This window comes from Terrapene carolina, unplaced genomic scaffold (genome assembly GCF_002925995.2).
Source record: "Terrapene carolina triunguis isolate 2854851 unplaced genomic scaffold, T_m_triunguis-2.0 Scaffold42, whole genome shotgun sequence".
Classification (NCBI taxonomy): Eukaryota; Metazoa; Chordata; order Testudines; family Emydidae; genus Terrapene; species Terrapene triunguis.
The window spans coordinates 9,036,138-9,051,170 of NW_020664393.1; positions in this window are offsets into that span (position 1 = coordinate 9,036,138).

Sequence of the window (15,033 nt, forward strand, 5' to 3'; positions counted from 1 at the left end):
CATATAGATGACTCTTCCACATTTTTAATTATATCTAAATTAACTAACCTTTCCCATTCCTTTTGAACTCTCTTTCTTAAAACTGAGTGCTTTTCTAGTTGCAAGTATTACTGGTTTCTTTGTTTCATTTAACTCTGTTTTATACATTGTATCCAATTTACCAGTGCCAGTGAATAACTGTAAATGGATGTTCTTTTCCCAGTGTTTCAGAATCCTAAATAGTTTGAATTGTACAGATTAGATTTAGTGCTAAACATGTTTCTACACCTATAATAGAAATATGTTGTCCCTTAACTACTAAAAATCTTATGTTTTCTAAATTATCTTTAACTACAACCTGTAATTCACAAATACCCATAACAGATTTTTTTTTACCACTATAAGATTGTAAATTAATACACATTTGTTCTATTACTACAGCTTTTACTTTTAGACATTTTATAATTTATTCTGAAATTAATTAGCTTGTGCCTTTTATCTGCCACATATGAAGTAAATGTTCCATTAGTAGATAGTGTCTCTGTCTAATCCGCCTTGTAGTTCATAGAGTGACTGTTTCAAAATACTCAAACACATTTTCTTCATGTGTAATGTTAACTCTGTATTCCTTATTTGGCATCTTCTCTGAGTCTTTTGAATTTTAAGCTAAGTGATATTTCCAAGTTTTTCCTAGACTTCTCAGTTTACAAGCTTTTGCAAAGTTGTTGTTTCTTGCAGATATAACAGGTTTGACTGTATGCTGGACATTGTCTAGGTTGGTGCCTACTTCCACACCTAGAACATTCTTTCAAATGCTGATATGTTTTAACTTTAATACTTTCACTCTGTTTTTCTCCATAAACTTTTTTTACTTTTTCTTATAAAGTCTATATTCACATCAGTTTGTCTTCTTTCCAAAATGAGCAATCATTGCTGATTAAGTTGAGCAGTTTGGCAAATTCTCACTGCTTTTTCCAGATTTAGATCTGGCTCTTCTAACAGTCTTTTTCTTACACTGAAAGCATTTATTCTCATCACAAATTGATCTCTTATCATTGACTTGGATAGATACTGGAAATTACGTATATGGCTTCTTACCTTTAGAGCTGTTAAAATGATTCAAAATTTTCTTCCTCCATTTAATTTCTTTAGTGAAAATGAAACATTTCAAATGTTTCATTTCTTTTTGGTACACAATATTCCTCAATTTTTTTTAAGACAAACTCATAAATCATTCTCTAATATTAAGCTCAAATAAATTATATAACGAAATTGCTTCAGTGCCTGCAATATTCAAAAAGATGGCAATCTTTTTTTCATCTTCCTTATGAGTAGATAGATCCCAATGTCCTCAAAAACAAATCAAAGTCTTGTTTAAATCTTTGCCAATTTTTGGCAGCATTTCTCAACATTTTTAGATATGTGGGAACTCTTAATTGATCCATTTAATTTCATTGTAACTTGTTTCCCACTTCTGAGCAACATTTACCTTGTTTTGGTTTGTACACTTCTTCCAGTTCTTTTTATCACTTCCTTCATTCCTGGTACCATGTGTTGTTTTATATTAAGATAATCCACTAGTCTTCATTATAATTCATTGCTAGTAACTTAACAACTGCCTTTATTGGATATGTAGTTAACATATACACAGGTTTCAGAGTGGTAGCCGGGTTTGTCTGTATCAGCAAAAACAACGAGGAATACTTGTGGCACCTTAGAGACTAACAAATTTATTTGGGCATAAGCTTTCATGGGCTAGAACCCACTTCATCAAATGCATGGAGTGGAAAATACAGGAGCAGGTATAAATACATGAAAGGATGGGAGTTGCCTTATCAAGTGTGAGGTCAGTCTAACGAGACAATTCAATTAACAGCAGGATACCAAGGGAGGAAAAATAACTTTGAAGTGGTAATGAGAGTGGCCCATTTCAGATAGAAGACAAGAAGGTGTGAGTAACAGTAGGGGGAAATTAGTATTGGGGAAATTAGGTTTAGATTTTGTAATGACCCAACCACTCCCAGTCTTTATTCATGCCTAATCTGATGGTGTCCAGTTTGCAAATTAATTCCAGTTCTGCAGTTTCACGTTGGAGTCTGTTTTTGAAGTTTTTTTGTTGAAGAATTGCCACTTTTAGGTCTGTTATTGAGTGACCAGAGAGACTGAAGTGTTCTCCTACTGGTTTTTGAATGTTATGATTCCTGATATCAGATTTGTGTCCATTTATTCTTTTGCATAGAGACTGTCTGGTTTGGTCAATGTACATGGCAGAGGGGCATTGCTGACACATGATGGCATATATAACATTGGTAGATGTGCAGGTGAACGAGCCCCTGATGGTGTGGCTGATATGGTTAGGTCCTATGATGGTGTCCCTTGAATAGATATGGGGACAGAGTCGACACCGGGGTTTGTTGCAGGGTTTGGTTCCTGGGTTGGTGTTTTTGTTGTGTGGTGTGTAGTTGCTGGTGAGTATTTGCTTCAGGTTGGGGGGCTGTCTGTAAGTGAGGACTGGCCTGTCTCCCAAGGTCTGTGAGAGTGAGGGATCGTCCTTCAGGATAGGTTGTAAATCCTTGATGATGCACTGGAGAGGTTTTAGTTGGGGCTGTAGGTGACGGCTAGTGGTGTTCTGTTACTTTCTTTGTTGGGCCTGTCTTGTAGTAGGTGACTTCTGGGTACCCTTCTGGCTCTGTCAATCTGTTTCTTCACTTCACTAGGTGGGTACTGTAGTTTTAAGAAAGCTTGATAGAGATCCTGTAGGTGTTTGTCTCTGTTTGAGGGATCGGAGCAAATGCAGTTGTATCTTAGAGCTTGGCTGTAGACAATGGATCGTGTGATGTGGTCTGGATGAAAGCTGGAGGCATGTAGGTAAGTATAGCAGTCAGTAGGTTTCTGGTATAGGGTGGTTTTCATGTGACCATCACTTATTAGCACTGTAGTGTCTACGAAGTGGACCTCTTGTGTGGACTGGTCCAGGCTGAGGTTGATGGTGGGGTGGAAATTGTTGAAATCTTGGTGGAATTCCTCAAGGGCCTCCTTCCCATGGGTTGAAGATGTCATCAATTTAGGGCAAGTAGAGTAGGGGTGTAAGGGGACGAGAGCTGAGAAATCGTTGTTCTAAGTCAGCCATAAAAATGTTGGCATACTGTGGGGCGATGCGGGTACCCTTAGCAGTCCCGCTGGCTTGAAGGTATAAATTGTCCCCAAATCTAAAATAGTTGTGGGTGAGGACAAAGTCACAAAGTTCAGCCACCAGGTTTGCCGTGATGGTATTGGGGATGCTATTCCTGATGGCTTGTAGTCCATCTTTGTATGGAATGTTCATGTAGACAGCTTCTACATCCATAGTGGCTAGGATGGTGTTTTCTGGAAGGTCACCAAAGGATTGTAGTTTCCTCAGGAAGTAAATGGTGTCTCAAAGATAGCTGAGAGGGCTGGTAGCGTAAGGCCTGAGGAGAGAGTCTACATAGACAGATAATCCTGCTGTCAGGGTGCCAATGCCTGAGATGATGAGGTGTCTAGGATTCCCAGGTTTATGGATTTTGGGTAGCAGATAGAATACCCCTAGTCGGGGCTCTAGGGGTGTGTCAGTGTAGTTTTATTCCTGTGCTTCTTTAGGGAGTTTCTTGAGCAGATGATGTAGTTTCTTTTGGTAATCCTCAGTGGGGTCAGAAGGTAATGGCCCGTAGAATGTGGGGTGTCAGAGAGTTGTCTAGCAGCCTCTTGTTTATATTCCGACCTATTCATGATGACTAGAGCACCTCCTTTGTCAGCCTTTTTTATTATGATGTCAGAGTTGTTTCTGAGGCTGTAGATGGCGTTGTGTTCTGCACGGCTCAGGTTATGGGGCAAGTGATGCTGCTTTTCCACAATTTCAGCTCATGCACGTTGGCAGAAGCACTCTATGGAGAAGTCCAGTATGTTGTTTCGACCTTCAGGAGGAGTCCACGCAGAATCCTTCTTTTTGTAGTGTTGGTAGGAAGCTTCCTGTGGCTTAGTGTGCTATTCAGTGGTGTGTTGGAAATATTCCTTGAGTTGGAGACGTTGAAAGTAGGATTCTAGGTCACTGCAGAACTGCATCATGTTTGTGGGGGCGGTGGGACAGAAGGAGAGGCTCTGAGATAGGACAGACTCTTCTGTCGGGCTAAGAGTATAGCTGGATAGATTAACAATATTGTTGGGTGAGTTAAGGGAACCACTGTTGTGGCCCCTTGTGGCATGTAGGAGTTGAGATACACATCGAACAGTATATTCTTGTGGTTTCCAATAGTTTATCCTCTTGTTTATTTCCATCAGGTTCTCACGGAAGTGGAAGGCTTTAGGGAATTCTTCTATTATAATTCCCAGATCTCATCCTTGGTCATTTTAGCGCAGTTGATTTAGCGCAGTCCCTCCTTTTTATTCTTTGCTTTCAGACTCTTAATTCTGTGCTTATCTACACTGACCTTCATTTGCATTTATTAGCTGTGTTAGTATTTAAAATATCTACATTAAGATCTTTATCTGACTGCATTGTTTATTATTTGCTGTCTCTCCCAATTTAACTTTAAATGCAAACTTGACATGTTAATCTCCTTTCAGTCCAATGTACCACTTTCTGCTTCTTCCTTGATTCCAAGATAGACATGATCCTCTGTGCTGGCACCTGGTGAAATATGCTGGAAAGTCTAAGGGCAGTGCACTTCATTGATGCACATTCGGATATCAATGGAAGTGCAATACAAGGATGAAATACAACATCTGGCCCTTCTTAAGGGATAAATCCCAAACTTAAATTCCCAAACTGCTGGGAAGAATGATACACCCTTCAGAGAAGATAGATGCACCCTCATTGATTGTCATGGGTGGAGGATCTTTCACCCGATCACTCCCTTTAGTGCAAGTTGTGCCTTCTGTGACATCTTTACACAGAGACTCTGCCCCAGAAAGGGTGGGGGAGTTAGGTGTAAAATGGAGATTATAATAGTTAATTTCTCCCACTCTGTCTGGTCTATTTAGGTTGTAAGGCTTTCAGGTAGGGATGCTCTCTCACAGTAGGTATATCTACACTTAGAGATGGGGGTGTGGTTCCCAGCTCGAGGAGACATACCCACATTAGCTCTGATCGAAGTAGTGTAGCCATGGTGGGAGGGCCTAATGGATGATCCTGTCCAAGATGCTAGATATGTACTCAGGGCAGCCAACCCCTCCTGCTGCTTGTGCCACTATGGCTACACTCTCTTTTTAGTGCACTAGCACGATCACAGCTGGTTGTAGGTCTGTTTCCTCAAGCTGGGAATTGCACCCCCAGCTCTAAGTGCAGACATACCCTATGTCTGTACAGTGACTAGCACAATAATGCCCCAATTTCAGCTCATCCTGTTAGGTGCTACTTTAATACAAACAATGGCAATAGTTGCAGATCTCTGGCTGGTCTCAGAGCTCCTGATAGAGCAGTATGGGCACAGGATTTGTATTGCATGTTTGTAATGCATACTGTTCTATGCTAGAAGTATTAACCAAGAGTTCCAGCAGGGTAGTCAAGCATATGACCATCTTGTCTTGAATACTCCACTATGATTACTTTAATTGAATGACTTTTTTTCTACAGAATTTCCTTAGTTTTGGTGCTATTGCCCACCTCCCTCGACATACGTGATCATTTTCTACAAAGACTGAGGGTAGAGTGTGTCCCTGTATCTCCCCCAATACTTTCAGAGAATTATTAGCTTGCTGTGTTCACTAAAGATGAATAAATGACCTTTTAAGATTGCTATAAGGCTAACTGTTGAAAATCTCAGACCAGTTAATAAAATCTCAGTATATGTGTAGAATTAAAAATATGGACCCAAATCATGCCCTCTTTGAGTTAGGCATGAATCAACGCACTTCTGTGTGGAAGAGGAGCTCTGACATGTCCATGACATTCCCCTCCTCCTCCCCCAGTCTTGTAGAGCCTTATCTGTGCAGTGAAGACTCCACTCTGGGGGGAGAAATTAGGGGTAGACAGTCTCCCATCCAGCCCTGCCGAAGATATCAGTGAAAGGTAATATAGTGCTAGGCTGTGTTCATTTCTTTGTGTATAATTCCTCTTCTCATTCCTGAGGCAAGCCACAGTCAGTGGGGGACCCTGGCAACATGTCTCCATGGTAACCATTCTACCAAGGCACTGCCAGGAGCCAGAGCCACTGCAGGAGTACAGGGCCCCTCAATGCAGATAGCTCTGACCTCCATGCACCTCCACATGGATCTATCACAGATCAATTGCTTTATCTGAATCAGTAAACCTGATACCTTCAAGGCCTGACCCAAAGCTCATCACAGTCAATGGGTTTTGGGTCAGGCTTTTATATTTTACTAGAAGGAACATAGTTGAACACCCTGTGACAGATGGACAGGAACCTGCAATATCCTGAATGGACTTCCTTGAATTAACTTAAACTTTATTGAATTAAGTGTAGCATCTTTGGAGTTCATTGTATTAAAAATTAAATGTTTTTGTACTATTCTGAGATTAACGGGAACTTCTTTAGCAGGAAGACAAGATTAATGTAATCTTTGGAAGACATTAGGAACTTTAAGGGTTTTTTTGGAACAATACATGTGAAATAGATTCCCTAGGAAATACCTGGGGGGGGGGAGGTAGTGGGGGGAGGGGTGAGAGGAATGCAAATTCTCTCCCCCAAAGCCAATCTGTTGAAGCTACACTCTAGGAAAGGAGACCATTTTTGTGTACTAATTACCTGCTCCAGAAAATTCCAGGTTAAAGACCCCTGAACTGCATGAAGGATGGACTAAACATGCTTGAGCGTGTTTGTTCTGAGCTGAGGCTGTGATGAACTTGTGACCACAAAGGAAACCCTGTGGACGGGGTGTTGAAGGACTGCTCCTCCCAGAGTCCATGTTAGGATTGAGGGGGTTCTCTGGTAAACTCAGTTGCATGCATAATGGTTCTTTTATTGTTTTGGATATGTTTTCTCTGTAGTGTTTTTACCTTAAGAATAAACTAGGCTTGCATAAGAAGTGCTGTGCAGGTAACCTATAACTAGCAATCACACCTGACAGCATTCTTTCATGTGTTGTGCTTTTTATAATAAACAGACTATTAAACTATTCTATGATATTTATGTAGTTTATAATGGATGGGGTTAATATATTGTATAGTATTTTATTTATTTTAAAATTGTGCACATCTCTTTTTTTATATATATACTTATTGAAGACTTCTGCATACTTTATGACTTTTTTCTATTTGCTTTAGTATTGTTTCTTGTCCAGTTAAATGGAACAGCCAAAGTGCATGGTAAATATTTTATAATGGCTCCTATGATAATCCATTTATCATATATAGTATGTATTGCCAAAATTCTACAAAATATCTTCTATCATGTTCCAAATGCATTAAATTATTTATTTTTGTAACTCATTTCTGAGCAATCCAGGAAGTTAATGTTACTCTGAACTATGATTGCTAATCACTTGAGCTCAGATTCTGCAATTGGATCTCTGCAGATGGACCCTGATACCTGTATAGAGCCCAAGTGAGCTGAATGAGACTACTGACACATGCTTACCTACTGTAAATCTTTGCAGGATCAGAACTTAAGAGGGGACATACTGGAGGTACACACAATACGAATGGTACAGAGAAGGTGGTAAACCTTTTCTGATGATGATTCAAGAACAAAAAGATACTAAAGGCTTGTCTACACAGCACAGCAAAGCACTTTACAGTGTGTGATTTGCAGAGTGATCTAATGTGTTGTGCTCTAACTGCCCCATGCAGACCCTGCTGGCGTGCTCTAAAAGGTACCTAGTTCACATTAACATAGTCTGTTGTTTACACAATGTCGTGGAAAGAATCACCCACGCAGTGATTTTAGTTCACAGACTCAGAGCCTGAGGCCTTTATTGCTATACATACCAAACGCGTTTGGGGTGCAGTTTGAAAACTGACACCCCGAGCCCCACACACAGGTGGGTTTTTATTTCATTAAACCGTAAGCAAAGTACAAACAATACGTCATGAGTTAAGAAACTGGGGTTGGGGTCAGTCATGAGTTGAGGAACTAGGGTTGGGGTTAGTCATGAGTTGGTCATGAGTTAAGAAACTGGGGTTGGGGTCAGCCCCCCCCCCCCTTCGGCACCTCCCTCATTATTTTCCGAGAAGTGGTTGTTTATTTCGGTAAAGGGGCGCTTGGCGGTTTTCCACAGGGGTGGCGCTTGGCCCCAGTTTGGGTACATTTCTCAAAACACGGCACATGTTATTTTCCGGGGGTTTTCGGTGAGGGGTTAAGGGGAGGTTTACCAGGGGACGCTTAAAGAAGAGCTATCATTGGTTAATTTTGCAGATAGCTGGAATTGGAAAATGTTGCAAATAGCTGTAGCAGCAAGGATGATTAACTCTCTGCAAAGACAATTTCTTAATGTAAGCGGATATTCTATTTTTCGAGCAGTTTCATAAACTTGCGGTTATTATATTACTAAAGCAGTTTCTTACTGCAGCTTTTAGCATTATTTTGTGTTTCTTTCTTCCCCCTTTCCCTCCCTCCTCTGTTCATTACTTTTGACCGAGTTTGGCAGAGAATTGTGTTGTTCAGTCTTGTTCAGGCTTTAGGCCTGCCCTACTCTGTGTAAAGGCCATCAGCATAACAGATCTCTGTTGGAGGGTTTATTTCAGGGCCCACAGATTTAAGGCTCTGGCTATCAAAAAGAAAGCCCCCCTGTTCTATTTCCCCACAACAATGTGGGACCCATTAACACAAGAAACCCTGATCTTAACAGGATTCTAACAAGGACATTTTCTGGATAATGAAACATTAATGGTTACATTCAACTATTGATTATCTAGCCATTTTTGTGCTTCAGGGTATAAGCCAACCACTAACTGATGAGTTTAGGAAGAAGGACTTCCCCTATGGGAGGTTATTCCATAATTCCCTGCTATGGAATTTCTTGCACCTTCTTCCTAAAAATCGACTCATTGCTATTATCTGAGATGGGATGCCATACTAGATGGACAATGGATCCCATCTACTATGTTAATTCTTGTGCTTTACTTTCAATAATGTACTGTATTTGAAAATATTTTTGTCACTTCTGGCAGTGTTTATCAGCAACATGTGCAAAAGCAAAACAAGGAATCTCTTCAGATTTAGTGGGTTTAGTGGTAGAACAAGTGAGCAAGGAATTTGGGATTAATTCTTGATTATTCAGAAGTATAGCAGAAAGAACAGAGAAGCTTACTGGCCATTATTTCTCCCCACCCCGATCCCGTGGCTCATCCTCTTAAAAGCGTCCAAGCTTTTCTGCACCTAAGATGAGATATCCTGTTGATCAAATTAATTTCAAAGAGTGAGACTAACCACTCATGGGGCAATACCAGAAGATGGTTGCCTCTTCTCATAGGGAATAGGAGTCAAGGATCCTGAAACTGTATGTTTTGCTCCTTCTCTCAGGATGACAATAATGAAGACAAAAATTCTCTGAACAGCCCACTCCAAATCATTAATACTCTTATCTATATTTGCCAATGTATTCAGTAGTGAATCCATGTTCTTCAGGCAGTGAAGAGGTGTGACTATTACCCCCCCCCTGATTTACAGGTACAAATGAGAACCATCACTAGTTGGATGGTATCAAATAAAGTTATAAAAACAAGCCCTGATTTTTTGAAAAAAAAAAATAGTAAATTTGATCCCATATACTGATTGCCAAATTACTCTCTTGGCTTCCATGCTTTCATTGAAATATTTCTTTTCTTCTCAAAAATATAGACCTTGCTTTTTAAAGTAAGTTCCATATCTTTGCCACATCACCATAAGGTGGTAAATCACAGTATTAGAGGCAAGTGCTATTAATTTAGGAAAAAGAAATTGAACTTGCAAAAAATACTTGCAGTGAACATAATGTCCATTAAAAAAATTGGCAAATTTCCTAAAACAGCAAATTTAAATATTAATTTCAGGACTCATAACTATCATTTATAATTTGGTTGCCTTGATGCATATTCCCAATTATCTCTATTAGCTCTGTGATTAAATATCAGAAGAGTATTCATGCCAGCTACTGGCTAAGAAGACTGTGTGTCAGTTTGCACAAAATACAAGTAATTAACTTCCAGAGACACCTCTACCCTTATGAAAAAAGCTCTTTAAATTTATACCATGACACATCATATGACAGATGTCCATCTATTGCAGGGGTCAGCAACCTATGGCATGTGCCAAAGGCGGCACGCGAGCTGATTTACACTGGCATGCTGCTGCCAGCCTGGGGTCCTGGCTGCCAGCCCTGCTCAGCCCGCTGCCGGCCTGGATGGACGGAACCCCGGGCTAGCAGTGGGCTGAGCGGGGCCGGCGGCTGAGACCCCGTCTGGCAGTGGCCGGCGGACGGAACCCCAGACCGGCTGCCAGTCTGGGGTTCCATCCGCCGGCCCCTGTAAATGTAAAATGTATTACTGGCAAGCGAAACCTTAAATTATAGCGAATAAATGAAGACTTGGCACACCACTTCTGAAAGGTTGCCGACCCCCAATCTATTGTATGAATTTACAAGCTGGTAGAAACAGGTTGAGTTTCTTGACATATGTGAGTAGCCCAAACCTAAAATGTATTTAATTCCAATTCTTTATATTACTATAACTCACTTCATGCTTGATGTATGGAAGCAGACTTGGCAGATTTACCAAAGTTAGAGGGCTCAAAAGTTTTGAGGATTTTGTTGGTTTGAATGAGCTCCTGGGATTTGAATTTATGATGAAGGGTTTCAGGTTTTTTGAGTGTAAGCAGGGTCTGAATGAGCTCTCCCCTGACAACTAGCTAGGGAGAGGGAGAGACTTCAGAAGCAAACTGTATTAATATGAATACACCTACTCTGCCTAGGTATTCAGCAAACAGAAGCTGTGTTGGTCACAGTGATTAGCTTTGCAGGGCTGGCTCCAGGCACCAGCCGAGCAAGCTCGTGCTTGGGGCGGCAGATTCTAAGGGGCGGCATTCCATCCAATCCTAGGGTGGCACGGCCACCCTTTTTTCTCCTTTTTTTTTGTTCGCTGCTCCGGCCGCCCTATAGGGGGCGACGGCGTGGAGGAGGGGAGCGCCCTGCTGGGAGCAGGCTGCGCGCTCCGTTTGCCCCAGCAGGTGCCAGGTCTGCAGCAAGCCCTTCAGCCCACGTCCTTTCCTCCCCGCCAACCTTCAATTCACCTGCAGACGGGAGCGGCGTGGAGGCCTCCCGGCAGGCAGTGCAGCGGGAGGGGCCGAGTGGCGAGTGCCCCGGCTGAAGGAAGCCTTGGCCGCCCCCTTCTCTCTCTCCCCCCGCTCCCTCCCCCACCCCCTGCTAGCCGGGGCGCGCACTCCGCTGCCTGGGGCACGTCTGCAGTGCAGGGAGTCCTGCTAGCCAGCGCGGCCGGGCGAGGCAGCTGCAAGCCGCCAAATAAGTGGCACCGAAAGTTTGCACCCTGGTTCCGGCCGCCCTCCACGTTTTTTTTTTTTTTTTTTGCTTCGCCGCAAAAAAGCCAGAGCCGGCCCGGCAGCTTTGGCTGGTGTTGGGTTACAAATCACTTTGGTACTGAATGCAGGGGTAGTGAAATGTTGTTATCAATGTTGTTATCTTTATTGTACGAGTAAAGGGGAGCAGAACTGAGCTTAACCTAGCCTGATTGAGGGGGTCACCCTTAGCTGAAAGGAACTTGCTAAGCCAGGGGTTCGAATGCCAGACCCCTGTGAAAGTAAGGGAGGTGGGGGCAGGTGTCCCTGCCAGAGGTGTGCACTCTGCCTAAGGGTGCCCAGTCTGGTTTAACCTGGCCCTCCCCATTGTTCAAAGATAGAGCTAAGTAGGCTCCATTAAGAGTCTTGTTAAGTGCTCACTAAGAGCTGACAATCACTAAGAGCTGGGTGGAACCTCAAGAGACTGACTGGCAGAGGTCACAGCAGAGGGGCAGAGGCAGCAGAAGGTGAGCAGGCAGCTGGCGAGGTGGCGAGCAATCATAACAGAATTGTGGCTGCCAGGGTGGCCAGTGGAGAGGAACAGTGTCTGGTGGGCCAGCCAGCCAGAGCAAATGCTCAGATGGCAGAGCAAGCAAGATGCCTTCTTCCATGGGTGGGAGGTGAACTCACAGAGATGCACCTCTGAACCCTGCGTCCTCACTGACCAAGGACGACCACAGTGAGTGGGGGATGGTGAGGGAGCAGAGAAGAGCAAAAGGAACTTTTGGCTGTAGAACTCAAGAACATGAGGCAGAAGACACTGCCCCCCTCACTCTGGGGTGGGTGTCCTGCTCACAGATTATGATTATGAGTCCTGCTTGTGGCATTTTCCCTAATTAATGTTGGGTGACTTCCCTCCTTTCATTAAACATTTCTTTTCTACACTCAGACTCTGTGCTTGCGAGTGGGGAAGTATTACCTCTCAGAGGCACCCAGGAGTGGTGTGTAATTTTCCCAGGTTACTGGGTGGGGACTCGAGCTGTTTCTGTGTTGTATTGTTGAAAAGGAACCCCTAGATATTGAACCTGCCCTGGTCGCTGCCAGCTTCACCTGGCAGAAGGGTTACATGAGAGCACCAGAGCACTTTCAGGCTGATTTAAATGGGTTCATAGAGACTCCAGAGTAGGAGGGAAAATTTTTTTTCTGTTTAAAATTTAAACCACCAGATTAAGCCTGAGTTTACTTAAGCCGAGTAGTTACCTACATTTTTGGTATTTGACTTCAGTAAAGCTTTTGATACTATCTCACATGACCTTCTCATAAACAAATTAGTGAAATACAACCTAGATGGAGCTACTATAAGGTGGGTGCAGAACTAGTTGGAAAACCATATCCAGAGAATACTTATCCATGGTTCACAGTCATGCTGGAAGGGCATATTGAGTGGGATCCCATAGGGATCAGTTCTGGGTCTGGTTCTGGTCAATATCTTCATCAATGATTTAGATAATGGCATAGAGAGTACACTTATAAAGTCTGTAGACAATGCCAAGCTGGGAGAGGTTGCAAGTGCTTTGGAGGACAGGATTAAAATTCAAAATTACCTGGACAAACTGAAGAAATGGTCTGAAGTAAATAGGATAAAATTCAATAAGGACCAGCGCAAAATACTCCACTTAGGAAGGAGCAATCAGATGCACATATACAAAATGGGAAATGACTGCTTAGGAAGGAGTACTGCGAAAAGAGATCTGGGGGTTATGGTGAATCACAAGCTTAATATGAGTCAACAGTGTAACACTGTTGCAAAAAAAGCAACATCATTCTGGGATGTAATAGCATGAGTGTTGTAAGCAAGACACGAGAAGTAATTCTTCCGCTGTACTCCGCACTGATTAGGCCTCAACTGGAGTACTGTGTCCAGTTCTGTGTGCCACATTTCAGGAAAGATGTGAACAAATTGGATAAAGTCCAGAGGAGACCAACACAAATGGTTAAAGGTCTAGAAAACATGACCTGTGAGGGAAGATTGAAAAAACTGGGTTTGTTTAGTCTGGAGAAGAGAGGACTGAGAGGGGACATGATAACAGTTTCCAAGTACATAAAAGGTTGTTACAAGGAGGAAGGAGAAAAATTGTTCTTCTTAACCTCTGAGGATAGGACAAGAAGCAATGGGCTTAAATTGTAGCAAGGGAGGTTTAGGGTGGACATTAGGAAAAAACTTCCTGTCAGGGTGGTTAAGCACTGGAATAAATTGCCTAAGGAGGTTGTGGAATCTCCATCATTAGAGATTTTTAAGAGCAGGTTAGACAAACACCTATCCGGGATGGTCTAGATACTTAGTTCTGCCTTCAGTGCAGGGGACTGGACTAGATGACCTCGTGAGGTCCCTTCGAGTCCTATGATTCTTGGGTGGGACTGTACTTGGGGCAGCCATCTGTGCCACAAAAGCTACTCCGCTATTTTTATCATGCTTGCTTAATCAAAGTTAAGATCTGTACATCTACCTGAGCTGGAAATTACATCTCCCAGCTGCAGTGTAGCCAGACCTTACTGTCTGTTTGAATAGTGGCTAGCATAAGGGGGCCCCAATCTCAGTTGGTTAATAACAACACCTAGAGCATAAGTGTGATTTTCAGTGACAGCTTCAGAATGTGTGGTGCTGCTTCCAAAAGAACCATTTCCTCCATAACCCTTAGCCCTCTGTCCATCCATTTCAGTTTTAGAATTTTAAAACTTTAAAATAATTAGCCTGCTTATCAGTTTGCAGAGTTCTGAAACTCTTTTCCCCCTCTAACAACAGGGCATGTAATTCTGTTTTAAAACTATCTGCTTTCTTCCTGTAACCTATTTGTTAATCATGTTTTGGTGACTGACTTTTGGGCACATTCCCAAGAATTTTTAAGGCAGTCTTTAATAAACACTAATATGTCTGCATACAAAAACAGATGATTATTATTCATGGGTGGGATTATGAAGAATTAAACTTTCCAAAACTGCACAGAACACAATCAGCTAGACATGAAAGTAAGCTGAATTTCCATTTGGTTTGCTTCTTGCTGAGCCTTTAAATTATAAAGTGAAGCAAAGCCAAAAGATTAATACAATGAAAACAAAGATTGGGAAATTAAATGACATGATGCAATTTTCTGCCTCATTGGGCTGGCACCAATAGTATGCAAAGGAAAGCCTGCTTATTGTTGGTTAGCCGCTGTATAAATGCAGGACAATCAGTTTCCTTCTCAAGGGAAACTATTTTCTTGAATCATATAGCCATTGACTCTTCCAATTACCAGTACCACTATGCACAGGTTGAGGTCTGTCTTTTTTTTCCTCCCCCCCTGCCCTACTTTGCCACATTACTACTATTAGTTTATACAGGTACAAGCTTTCATATTATCTCCAATATTTTATCTATAGCTCAGGGCGTACATAAAAAACCCTGCAGCTTGCTGCCACCTCCGTAATTAAATATTAATATTTCAGAAAATGGTGCTTTATGGATAGCTGGATCCCAGAATGTAGCATTCCTAAATCATCTCTAGCGATGTGTTCTTAATGTGTCTCTTATTCAGCCTGCTGCTGGAGTATCAGTGCTAATGTATCACTACTGATCCCTCTCAGGGTTGGGTTTTTTTTAATCTCCCTCATT